We start from the raw sequence: 12,273 nt of genomic DNA on the forward strand, positions 1-12,273 counted from the left end.
TCATAATCACCATTCATGCCATTATTGTTGTTGATGATGACCAAGATGAGAATAATGATAATGATGATCAAATGATGATGACTTGGAAGATGACTCTAAAGATTATGATTATGATTATGACCATGACAACATTTAAAAATTGGGAAGATTGTCCAAGGTCATTAGCATTGCCATCATCATTGTCATTATAACCCCCATCATCTTTATCGTCATTTTGATTATCATAATAATCACAATTCATGTCATTATCATCATCGTCATAATTATTGAAATTGTCATCAGTTGTTCATAATTGTTAATGTCATAAGAAATATCATCAATGCGCCGAAAAAACTGATGGGTAATTAGGTGACCCGAATTTTCTCGGATGAAAAGATTTATTGACCCCAATATTTTCTCCGAAAGGACCGCATCTCTGAAAGATTGATGGCTAAGGTGACCCCAATAATTCTCCTTAAACATATTGACGGGAACAACTAGGTGACCCTAAGATTTGTCCCTGAACATTCTGAAAATATTGTTGGACAACCAGGCGACACGAATTTATCTCTTTAAAGATTGCGAAAAGAGCGCGTCTAAGAAAAGATTTAATATTAATGTTAACATAATTTTTTTAAAGTTCGCGAAAAGAGCGCGTCAATGAAAGATTTAATATCAATATCAATATCAATATAATTATATTTATTATTATTTTATAATTTTTATTTAATTAATTAATTTTAAAAATTGATAATTGTGTTTTTACTTTAAAAAAAATTCCAAAAATAAACTTTATTAGAAAAATTGTTTACTAGGTGTTTGGCCTTGTGGAGTTAACTTCTTTCAACTATTCTAATTTTAAAGATAACTTCTATATTAGCAATTATTGAACCATATATAAATTCGTTGAAATATTTATGGACAATTACGTGACCCCAAGATTTATCCCTAAACATTCTGAAAAGATTGTGGACAACTAGGAGACACGAATTTATCTCTGTAAAATTAGCTAATTTAACACTTCTATATTAGCAATGATTGAAACACATATATATTAGTTATATTAAAAGTAATTTCAATAAATAAGTGAAACATTTCAACTTGCTATTCATATATATATTTTGCAGGGTAACCCGTAGTGTTTAATTTTATGAGAATTAACTCCCATATATAATATACATACACTGACTCAAAAGGTTTGAACCGGTATTTCATGGGAACTAACTCTTCACTATCAAGACCATCGCTAATCACATTTTATTTCACAAAAATATTAATATATATTAATATTTTATAATCTTGGAAAGCTATAGTGAAAGAAGTTATCGTTGTATATATATGAAAGGTCATTAAATATGACAACTTGATTATTAACAAGTTTATTAATGGTTTTTTCAAATGCATTAATTTAAATGTGATTTTTTTTTAAGTTGGGTAAGTCTTTCATTCTTTTGTACCTTTGAGATAATAATGGTTATGCCAGAGCATCTAAGATAAATGTTTTGGGGGTTTTGTTTTAATTTGGGAGACCAATGAATGAAATAGATATAGAACTGATGTGCCTAACCTTTTGAATAATATCAATATCTCAACAAAGGGCTGTTATAAATATTTACACAATGAAATAGATTTTATGATGATGAGCAGAAAAGTAATATGATTGTAATATGATTGCCACAATTTTCAAATAGAAAGCTAGATAATCATAAGTATGAAAACCTTTAAACTACGTTTACAGGTTTGAGAAAATACACATGAGCTTACAAAAGATGCTGATGATTTATTAATTTTGAGGGAACTAATTAAAAAAACAGTCCATTAATTCATTCTCTTTATAGATTATCACTTCAGAAAGCTTATAGGAATAGATTGAAATACAATTACTCCTACCTAGTTATCTCTGCAAGCCACAAGTATAAGAAGAAAAACATAATGAATGACACTGGAAACACTTACAGGAAACACAAATTGTCCAAAAAAGAATTCAGAATCCTTTGCTTCGTATTAATGATCCAGAAAGATCAATTACATCAGATGTCTAGAAATGCTTCTTCAAGGGTGCAACTCTTGATAACTCGTCAAGAGAGTTATTTATACAACGGTAGGACGGAAAATATCCTAAACTACTTTTACAAAAATAGGTTATTTACACAATCAAAAATAAAACTATCTAATGATCTGGCATTGCTTTGGTGCTGCGTTGTTTGATGACTATCACTAAAAAGTTGAAAAGTGGTTGAAGCTGGCTGACTGTTCCCTCAAAAGCTGAATGCTGTTCAATAATCCTTAATCAAGTAAATATGTTAATTCTTCCCAGTGTTTCTTATCTGGGATAGAAATCTTTGTTACCCTCCTATAGATTTCATCCATCTCGTGTATTTAGTAAAAGTGGGTTTTACCAAAAATATATGCTTGATTTCATCTAGGATGAAGAAAGAATCCCTGAGTGTTTTTACTATGAGAGCTGGTGTTGCTAATCCTTTGATATTGGCTACTGAAGCTGCATGGGTGCCCACCTCTGTTAACTTTTTGACATAATCCTCAATTGGCATCAATTTATCATTAATAACCATCATAGAAGGTAAACCTTTGCTGATCAAAGGTTCAATTTTGTTGAAGAATCTTTGAACCATGTTGTTAACATTGCTGCACTTTTCTTGTAGCTGAAGGTTGAGATTTCTCTTAGTGATAATCTTCTTTACTTCTAATATTGTTGCAGTTCTGTCACTTATCCTTAACTCCTCAAGCTCATAGTCATCCTTGGAATTCAGAAATTTGATTATATCAGAGGCAGTCTCTGGCATATCCTCCAGCTGCCTAGTTATGGATTCCACTGCTTCCTGAGCTTTCTCCAAGAGATCTTTTTGATTGAATATTATCTTAATGGAGGGCCAAATCTCCTTGATTGCCTCTGTGATTTCTTCCCACAAAATTTCTTTTGCTAAACCCAACTTGTTTCCTATGAAAGAATCTGTGAGTTCTTTCTTCAACATTTCCACTTGGCCTTTGAGTCTATTTGTTTTAGTTGTGTGTGAACTGTCTGATATAGACTTCATAAGCCGTAACTCTTTGAGTTCATCCTTTAATTTATTGATTTCTCCTGTCTGGATAGACAGGTTCTGAACAGCTTTAGTAAGTTGTTCAACTCCTTCTGTTGTACCTGTTGCTGATGTAGTGGCTGTAGTAGAAACTATAGTGATGGGAATTGCTGCAAGAGAAACTACATCTGTTGAAGTTTGAATGTTCTTGATAGCTTCCTCCTTCTCCTTAACCAATTTCTCCATCTGCTCCTCCATTTGTTTTATTTGCAAATTTTGTTCTATGATGAGCTTCATCATGTCTGACTTTTGAGTCTTTGTCTCCTCGATTTCTTTGGCCATTGGATCCTCAGATGCTGGTAGTTTCAGTTGTTTCTTTAGTGCTGCAACTTCAGTGTTCTTTTTCTTAATGAGCTCCTCTGCAACATTTATGTTTGATGGATCATATCCCATCCTTAGCACTAGATTTTCCAGGGACTGGATCTAGTATCCTTTGCTAACGAGGAGACCTTCTCCAACTTTAATTGTGACTAAATGTTGGCCAATGTAACCTGCAATTTTGACAAACTCATAGCAGTGTTTGTCAAGGTTGAAGAAATCATCTGTCCAGTTTGTTTGTGCATCTCAATTTGATCAATTGGATGCACATCCTGAACATTGAACTCAAAAGAAGTGTGTTTCTGATATTGTGCTACAGTCCTGGGCTGGGGAACTTGGGCCTGCAAGAAAGCCATTTGCATCTTCCCCTTCTCAGAGTCAAAGACTGAAAGAAGCCTTGCTTGAGAGCTGGAAGAATGCTTCTAGAACTGGGTGTAAGTATTCAACTTCAATTCCTCATTCTTTCTTTTGATTTCACTAAAGACATGGAAGATGTCTTCCTCTTTATTCTCTAGAATGCCTCCAACAACTTGGACTATCTGTTGTTCATGAGAAGTGGTAGACTGAGTTGGAGATTGTATAGACTATTCACTAGACTGTGAATCAACATTCATAGAGACTCTTTGTTTCTTTTTCCTGTGAAAAACCTTGAAGCCTTGGCTTGTTTCCTCTGTTACAGGTGAAGATTGTTCTTCCCTCCCTCTCTTGGTTGTCTTTTCCTGTGCAATTGGAGTTTGCATATTTGATGTAGAGACTACCTGCTCCTCAGCCTCCTGGAGGGTATTCTCTGTCCATTCCAACTGATTCTTGAACTGTTCTATCTCAAGCCTAGCTGTATGATGATGTGGTGCGAACTTATTTTCCACCCTGAGTTTGGAGATGACTCCCAATGGGTCATATGACCATGAAAAACTGAGAGCAAATTTCATTTCTTTTAACAGCTTATCAGCTTCCTCCCTTGCTGCCCTGGTATTACAAATGAAGGGACCAACTTGAGCTTTGAGCTTAAATTGCGATTTATTTTTGGCAGCTACAAAATGTACTTCATCTGCATTCAATCCTTGCCTCAAGTACTCCAGTAGGTGAGATAATGGCTCTCTGGCTGGGATCATAGGATTCATGGCATTTTCTCATGAACTTTGGAGCTCTGTGTATTCGTGGAAAAATATAGTGAGGTAATTGGGATTCCCAGATCCCAATTTCATCACTCTGGTCAATTAGCTGCTCTTCCCACCAACAATAAATTTCAAATAAATCAAATTGAGAAGAGGTCTCAATGGTTTTGTAATCCTTGTCAACTAATGGAGTATGGTGGAAATCAATCTGTGGTTGAATTAGAGGATTTGAAACTTCTACAATTGCTTTTCCCTTGGGAGGCATTTTGTCAAACGAAACTACAGACTGTAAATGACAAAATGGTAAAAGGACTTACTAGAGTGGAGATAGGTAACTGATAAGTGGACCTGGAAGGTGTGCTTGTGAGCAAGACAAGTGGCTGCTAGAATGTCGAACAGTGGCTGAGCTGTTGAGTAGGTGGGCTTGAAGAATACTCTCGGTCACAGAAGTTAACTGTGAACCTTTGAAATGCATGAAACTGTGTTTATAAAGGGAAAAATGGAGTGGGAAGGTGGCACCAAACGTTTGAAAGTTCATTAGTTATCCAACGGGTTAATTAACGGTCATTTGGTTATAAATGTGCGGGAGTGAAAATGAATGGGCAACAAATAGGCGGCAGATGATTGGACGGAAAATATCAAGTGAACATGACGGTCTTGTCTTATGCGGGGAGGTGGTTTTCCAAGCCATCGCATCGCTTATGAGGGTCGGGCGATTTTCAGGAGGGGTCACCCGATATAGTCCATAGCTTGACATGTAGCCTTAAGGGGGTCGGGGAAAACCACTTTATCAGGTGGGTATCGTTTGGCCATTGGGCATGACCGATATGGCTGTGGACCGTCAGATGAGGGGGATGGTGATCGGACAACAGTCGGGCGAGGGAGGTACGCGGATGAAATGAACTAAGGTGTTGGGGGGTGGTGGTAATGACTATGAAGGATACCGCATTCAGGGGTAAGACAGAGCGGTTTGTGGTTTTGGGATTTTTAGTCCCGAAAGACTAAAAGGTACTTTTGTGGTTTATATAGGTGGTATCAAAGACTGTCCATTTCGCCCCCTCCCTCACTGATAAACTTCAGATGGTGAATGAGGGCCGAAAGGGAGTGTGGGTTGTATGATTGCGGAGGAGTGTGCGGGATGAGAGGTGAGTTGGAGGGAGTTTAACGTGTGAGCGGGAATGAACAGTGGGGTCGCGATATGATAGGCAGACGCGCTGGCTATGGGTCCAGGTGTTTTAATGAATGAAGTGATAGGATATGAATTGAAAATCGCACTTTCTTTCGCCCAAGGTCCATTCACTCATGAATGATGAGATGCGATATTGATCATTGGGAAAAAACAATTTTAGCATCTCAAACTTTCACATTTCTACCTACCCTTCTATTCCTAACATTTTTACTTATCCTTCCAGAGTGCATTTGAACTAGCAACCCAATATTTTATTTTTATGAACAATCTATCTCTATACCTTATTTCTTCCATTGGCTCAGATTAAACTGTTGAGCCAATTTATTTTCTACCTATGAGAATTAATTTAAAACAAATCCAATTATGATGCAACTGTATAATTGGATAAATAACCTAGTGTGGCATCTAAACAAACTACACACAACTATTATTTTTCAAACTGAATTTAGAACAAAATAGTGGCATTTAGATTTGCAACACTTTTAGAGTTGATTTCTTTATCCTTTCTGTCTAACCTAACATTTTATTTTGCCTTTATTTTTTAGGGCATCTACCCTAACATTTTCTTTGATATGGACATATTTATCAAAATATTTTCCTAACATTTTTTTATTCAATATTCTTTTTGTCCATATCCTATCTTAACATTTTGTAAATACATTTTCATTTTTTGTCTAATTTATTCTAACTTATCAAAACCAAAAAATGCTACAACATTGGCTCCAACTGGGGACTGCTTTCTCCTGTAGAATGCAGAGAACCTGCAGATCCATGTGCCTTCTCCTCAGGCTATGGAGTCCTTTGCTGTAAAAAATCTCACTGACAGCTTAAAAAGTAAAAGAAACCAGAGTTTTTACAATGAAATGTATCCCAACTTCTTAGTACTGAATGAAATGTTTGAGAAACCTTCCATTTACAGGATAAGTGGAATATAGTCCCTCAAGATTTTGTAGCACAAAAGTGTTGTTACCATTTACTTCAGCAATTGCTAAAGGACCAAACCATAGGTTATCAAACTTACCATGCTTTCCCTTTTCCTCCCTCTTGGAGTCCCATCTTAGAACTAGGTCACCTTCCCTGAAGTCCCTTTCTCTGGCTCTTCTGTCAAACATGCTTTTCATCTTATTTTGATATTTCTTCAATTTGTATTGAACTTCATCTCTATTTTCATTTAGTTCAATAATCTGATTTACCCTTCTTGAAAAATCATCAGGTTCATCTGTTGAGTCCTGCAAGAATTTTAAAACTGGGAAAGCCAAATTGGTGGGAAAAATTGCATCTTTCCCATAGACTAACTGAAAAGGAGATTTCCCAGTAGATATTTTTGGAGTTATTCTGTTTTCCCATACCGCGTAAATTAAATGAGAGTCCCAACTCTTTTTATGATCTGCTAGGGTCTTTTTGATTACCTTTACCAAACTTTTATTTGAGGATTCTGTGAGGCCATTACCTTGAGGGTAGTATGGAGTTCAATGATGTATCAGAATCTAATATTTCTAGCAAAACTCAATCATTTTAACACTAGAGAATGCTGCTGCATTATCTGTGACAATTTGAGTTGGGCAACCAAACCTATATAAGATATTTTCTTCAATGAATTTAATTACTACCAAATCGGTAGCATTTCTTACCGGAATTGCTTCTACCCATTTAGTGAAGTAGTCTGTTGCTGTGAGGATCCATCTGTGCTGATTACTTGAAGTGGGATGGATTTCTCCAACAAAATCTAATCCCCATTGAAGGAAAGGTGCTGAGATTATTGATGGTACTAGTGGAAGAGCTACTAGTTTCTGCTTACCAACAAACATTTGACAAGGAACACAACTTCTGACCTTTGCCCCCACTTGTAAGAACAATGTTGTCTAATAAAACCCTCCCATTAAAATCTTGTATGTTGTTGCTCTCCAAGCATAATGTCCTCCACAAAATCTTGTATGGAATTGATCAATGATTCCTTCAGTTTCTGATTCTTTTAAACATAATAAAAAAATATTCAGTGGATCTTTCCAATACAAATTTGCATTTATGATGCAGTACTTGACCACTTTCAATTTAAGATTTTTACACTGGGCTTTGGAAAATGATGCGGGGCATTCAAAATGGAGCAGAAAATTTACAATGTCTTGATACCAATCTGATAATAGAAATTTGTCATCAATATGTAAAGGGCTAATCTAATCTGAAGGTAAAGGTTCTTGTGGATTCTTTTCTTCAGGTTGAAGAGAAGGTTCTTGTGGATTCTTCCCTTGTACAAGGATAGAAGGTTCTTGTGGATTCTTCCCTTGTACTTCTAAAATAGAATTGATTCCAAGCACTTTGCAATTGGATTCTGCTAGAATCTTGGCTAATCCCTGGCCTTTTACTAGCTTTGTAGTTTTGATAGTTAGATCAAACTCAAGTATTTGAGTGATCCACCTACCTCTTTTCCCATCAGTGTCAGGTTGAGTTAAAACAATTTTTACAGCACCATTAGGAACATAAGCAGTAATAGGTGAATGTAGGACATACATCCTGAAAGATTTTAGGGCTTGAATGAGGGCATAGGCTTGCTTCTCGATTATGTCATACTTAAGCTTAGCATCTCTCATAACCTTACTGAAAAAGGCTATGGGCTGGTCATGGGAATCTTCATTCTTTTGTAATAGAACAACAGCAAGGGTTGTTTATGAGGCAAAAGAAAAGATACTGAATGGTTTAGTATAATCAGGGCTGGCCAAGGTGGGAGCTTCAGAAATAGCTTTCTTGATCTGATCAAATGCATGCCTGGAAGAGACAGTCCATTTAACTTCATGATCCTTTCAGAGCATGTCAGTTATATCTTTTACAATTTCTGCATAATTCGGGATGAATCTCCTTAAAAAATTAATCTTACCCAAAAAGCTTGAATTTCTTTCTTGTTTCTAGGTAAGGTCAATGTTTCAATGGCAGACACATGCTTGGGATCAATTACCACTCCTTCCTTTGAAATTATATGGCCCAATAGTTTTCCTTCTTTGATAGCAAACAAAGACTTTTTAGGGTTCAATGATATCCCAAATTTCCTACACCTGTCAAAAACCTTGATCAAGTGCTTTAGATGTTTCTGATCAGATTTAGAAAAAACAGTAATGTCATCAAGATAAATAACCACAAATTTGTTTACTTGACCCATGAAAGCTACATCCATAGCTCTCTGAAATGTTGCTCTAGCATTTGATAAGCCAAATGGCATTCTAGTGTACATAAATGTACCCCAGGGTGTAGTGAAGGTTGTCTTTTCCCTGTCTGCTGGATCAACATTCACCTGATTATAACCTGAAAAACCATCAAGCATAGAAAGTATTTGTGCTCCTGAAACCATTTGAAGTAACTGATCCATTTTGGGCAAAGGGTAATTATCCTTTAATGATGCTTTGTTCAAATTTCTAAAGTCCACACAAAGTCTGATTTCTCCATTCTTTTTCCTAACAGGAACTAAATTTGCAACCCAATTAGAATATCTAAGAGGGAGAATGATCTGGGCATCTAGCATTTTCTTAATTTCCTTTTCGACAGTTGGTAGAAGGGTTGGATTAATCCTCCTAAGTTTTTGTTGATAAGGTATTGCTTCTGGCTTCAAAGGGATCTTATGCTGTATTAATGAAGAATCATAATTTTTTAGATCAGCATAGGTCCAAGCAAAAACATCCTTATAATTTTGAAGTAACTTAAGATATTGAGTTTTAATCTCAGGGTCTAGAGATGCACAGATTTTGATGCTTTTGACATCATCATTTGTTCCAATGTTAATTTCTTCTATGTCCTCTTCTGAAGAAATGGACTGAGGATTTCGGAGGACATCATTTTGATCAAACAATTTTTCTAAAGGTATCAAGCCTTTGGGAATAAAATTGTTAGACAATTGAATAATATCATGATCAACAATTTTTGAACTAAAATCTGAAGTATCATTCTCACTTGTATTTTCATTTATTTCGGATCTATCTTCATCAATTTGTAGAACATAAAATTGATCTACAACTTGCAAAAAAGATTTCAAGTGTTCATCATCTTCAAATATCTACCAGTGTTTCAGATTGTCTGGGATAGATGGTCTATACTTGACTTGTATTTGGTAGAGTAAATTAGTCTGATCAGGAATTTTAAATGAACTAGCAGAAACAGCTAAGGCATCTGCATGAATATTTTGATCTCTTGGAATATAAGTCAAATTAAAAGCATCAAAGAAGTTTTCAACTGAATCCCATACTTCATTTCGGTAAGACCTAAGTCTAGGGTGTTTAGTCTGGCAAATATTTCTCACTTGTTTGACAATAAGTTCTGAATCAGTAAAAACACTTAAGTTTTGAACCTTTAAGCTTTTGGCTAATTGCAATCCCAAAAGGAAAGCTTCATATTCAGCCACATTATTTGTAACTTTGAAGTTGAGCTTACATGATTGGGTAATGTTTTCTTTTTCTGGTGATATTAAAACTACTCCAGCTCCTGATCCATCTTTTGTACAGGAGCCATCAAAGAATAGTTTCCATATATCAGTTTGATTTGGTACTGGACTTTCAATTACATCTTCAATTTTAACTTGAGTTTCATGCACTTGGTTTGAAGAGAGTTGAAAGCAACCAAAATCTTGGTCAATTGCATAAATGGGATGGTTCCTTGGTTGGTCTGTTTTGCAAACAGTGTGCACAAATCTCACCTCCCTATATAATCTTAGTTGTTCTCCCCCATAAACTGGAATAGTAGCATAAGACATATCCATCTGAAGAGTTCCCCCTAATTTGGCATAGCACTTTTCACTAGAATTTGGGCAAGGGTGACTACTAAATCCTTAATCAATCCTAAGCAAGGCACCCTTTTAGAATCAAAGGTGTACAAGTCATGATAGGATCTAGTTATGTCAAGTTTCAAATGATCCATGATAGTTTTTGGCATGAGGTTATGTGATGCTCCAGAATCAAGCATACAATTATACAACATGGAATCATTTGTCTTAAGAGTTACATAGAAAGGAGGGACTATTTCATCTATCATATCTGAGCTTGGGCCAAAAACAACTGTTGGTTTTTCATCTTGCAGACTGATGATATCACCTTTAGCATCAACTGAGGTATTTTGTATCCATTTGGAGACTTGATTTTTATACCCAGGTGTTGGTCGGATAAATCGATCTTGCGGACAAGGCCGATCTCCCTAGTATCAACAGATATCTAGCAACAAGCAAGACAAGAAAATCTACCTTTCTCTAAACATATTGCGATTCATTAATAAAAACTAAAGAGGTGTTTAGACCCTACCTTAAGTCCAACGCTAGTTTGTGGCAGCCATGCTTCAACCGTCCGAAAGAGTTTCCTTTTGAGAACCTGCAATCACAAACAAGCACACATCAAATAACACCTGCATAGCTAATATAATAAATCATGTTCATCATGGTGATCAAGGAATCCATAAAATAAACCATAAAACACAGCTTATTGAGAAAAATAAACTTGATTGTATTAACTTTGAAATAGAAGAACTTTACAACCTTTGGTGCCTTGATGTTGTACAAGCTCTTCCCAGGGTCCGAAACAGAAATCTCCTCTACTTTGACAAGCCTCACACTCTTCCAAATGAGATCAAGAGGTATGTAATCTTTCCTCACAAAAGCTCAATTAGGAAGACTAAGTTCCAGCAACATTTCACCTCAAAAATATTCAGCTTTTAACCTCCCCAGTAACCAGCCCAATGCTTCATTTTATAGTGCAAAGGAAGGAGGTTACAGGTCCACCTATGAAGGGATAGAGTCCTCCTTCAAAGGGATAAGCTCCTCACATCAAGGGGTTAGCTCCTTAAGGTATGGGATGCATGAACCTTAAAGGAGCGAACTTGCCACCTCAAGATTCCCTCTAGAAGCTTCCAGAAATGACTCAAAGTGAGTTTTTAAGAATATACTTGCGTGTTTTTAACTTTTACATGGGTCCGCACCCATAACACAGAGACAGAGCGGTCAGGTGCGCAAGGGACATGACCATTAGTTGCGGGACCACAGGTAATGCTAAGAGAAAGTGCGGAACCAGAGTTTTAGAGACTTTTAAGGGCTTTCTCTTATTTTCAAGGCTTGATATGAAGAACTGAGGCTTAAGACTTGCAAAGGAGGAAAGTATGAGTGGTGATAGACTCACACAGCTTGCAGAATGTCAAGGTGACAATTTTTGTGCAACACCAGGGTTTTTAGAAAGTTCTGAAAGAGGAATTGGGATTTTAACTCTTTCTAACTCTTTTTCAACATTAAATGTAGTCAATGTATTTTTGTCATTTTGAGGAATATCAATTGGCTGTTCTAATGGTCGAATAAAAGTCGTTTGAGTTTGAGCAGTTTTGGCACAAGGTTCAATTACTAGAGTTTCCTTAGGAGGTCTTCCAGGGCCAGGCCTAGGCCTAAGGTCATATCTTTTGTTCAACTCTGCAATTAAAAATTCAGAGAAGGCATGGTATTTAGAAACCTGTGAAGATTCTTGATCTTCTTGAACCTGATTTTGTTGTGTAAGAGGAATAATAACTGTTTGATCAGAGGAAGTATCCATATTATTTATATCTTCAGTGATGGTCATAGTAT

The sequence above is a fragment of the Pinus tabuliformis genome, chromosome 4_1 (genome assembly GCF_031772625.1).
Source record: "Pinus tabuliformis cultivar Carrire ecotype Pingquan chromosome 4_1, CPIR1, whole genome shotgun sequence".
Classification (NCBI taxonomy): domain Eukaryota; kingdom Viridiplantae; phylum Streptophyta; class Pinopsida; order Pinales; family Pinaceae; genus Pinus; species Pinus tabuliformis.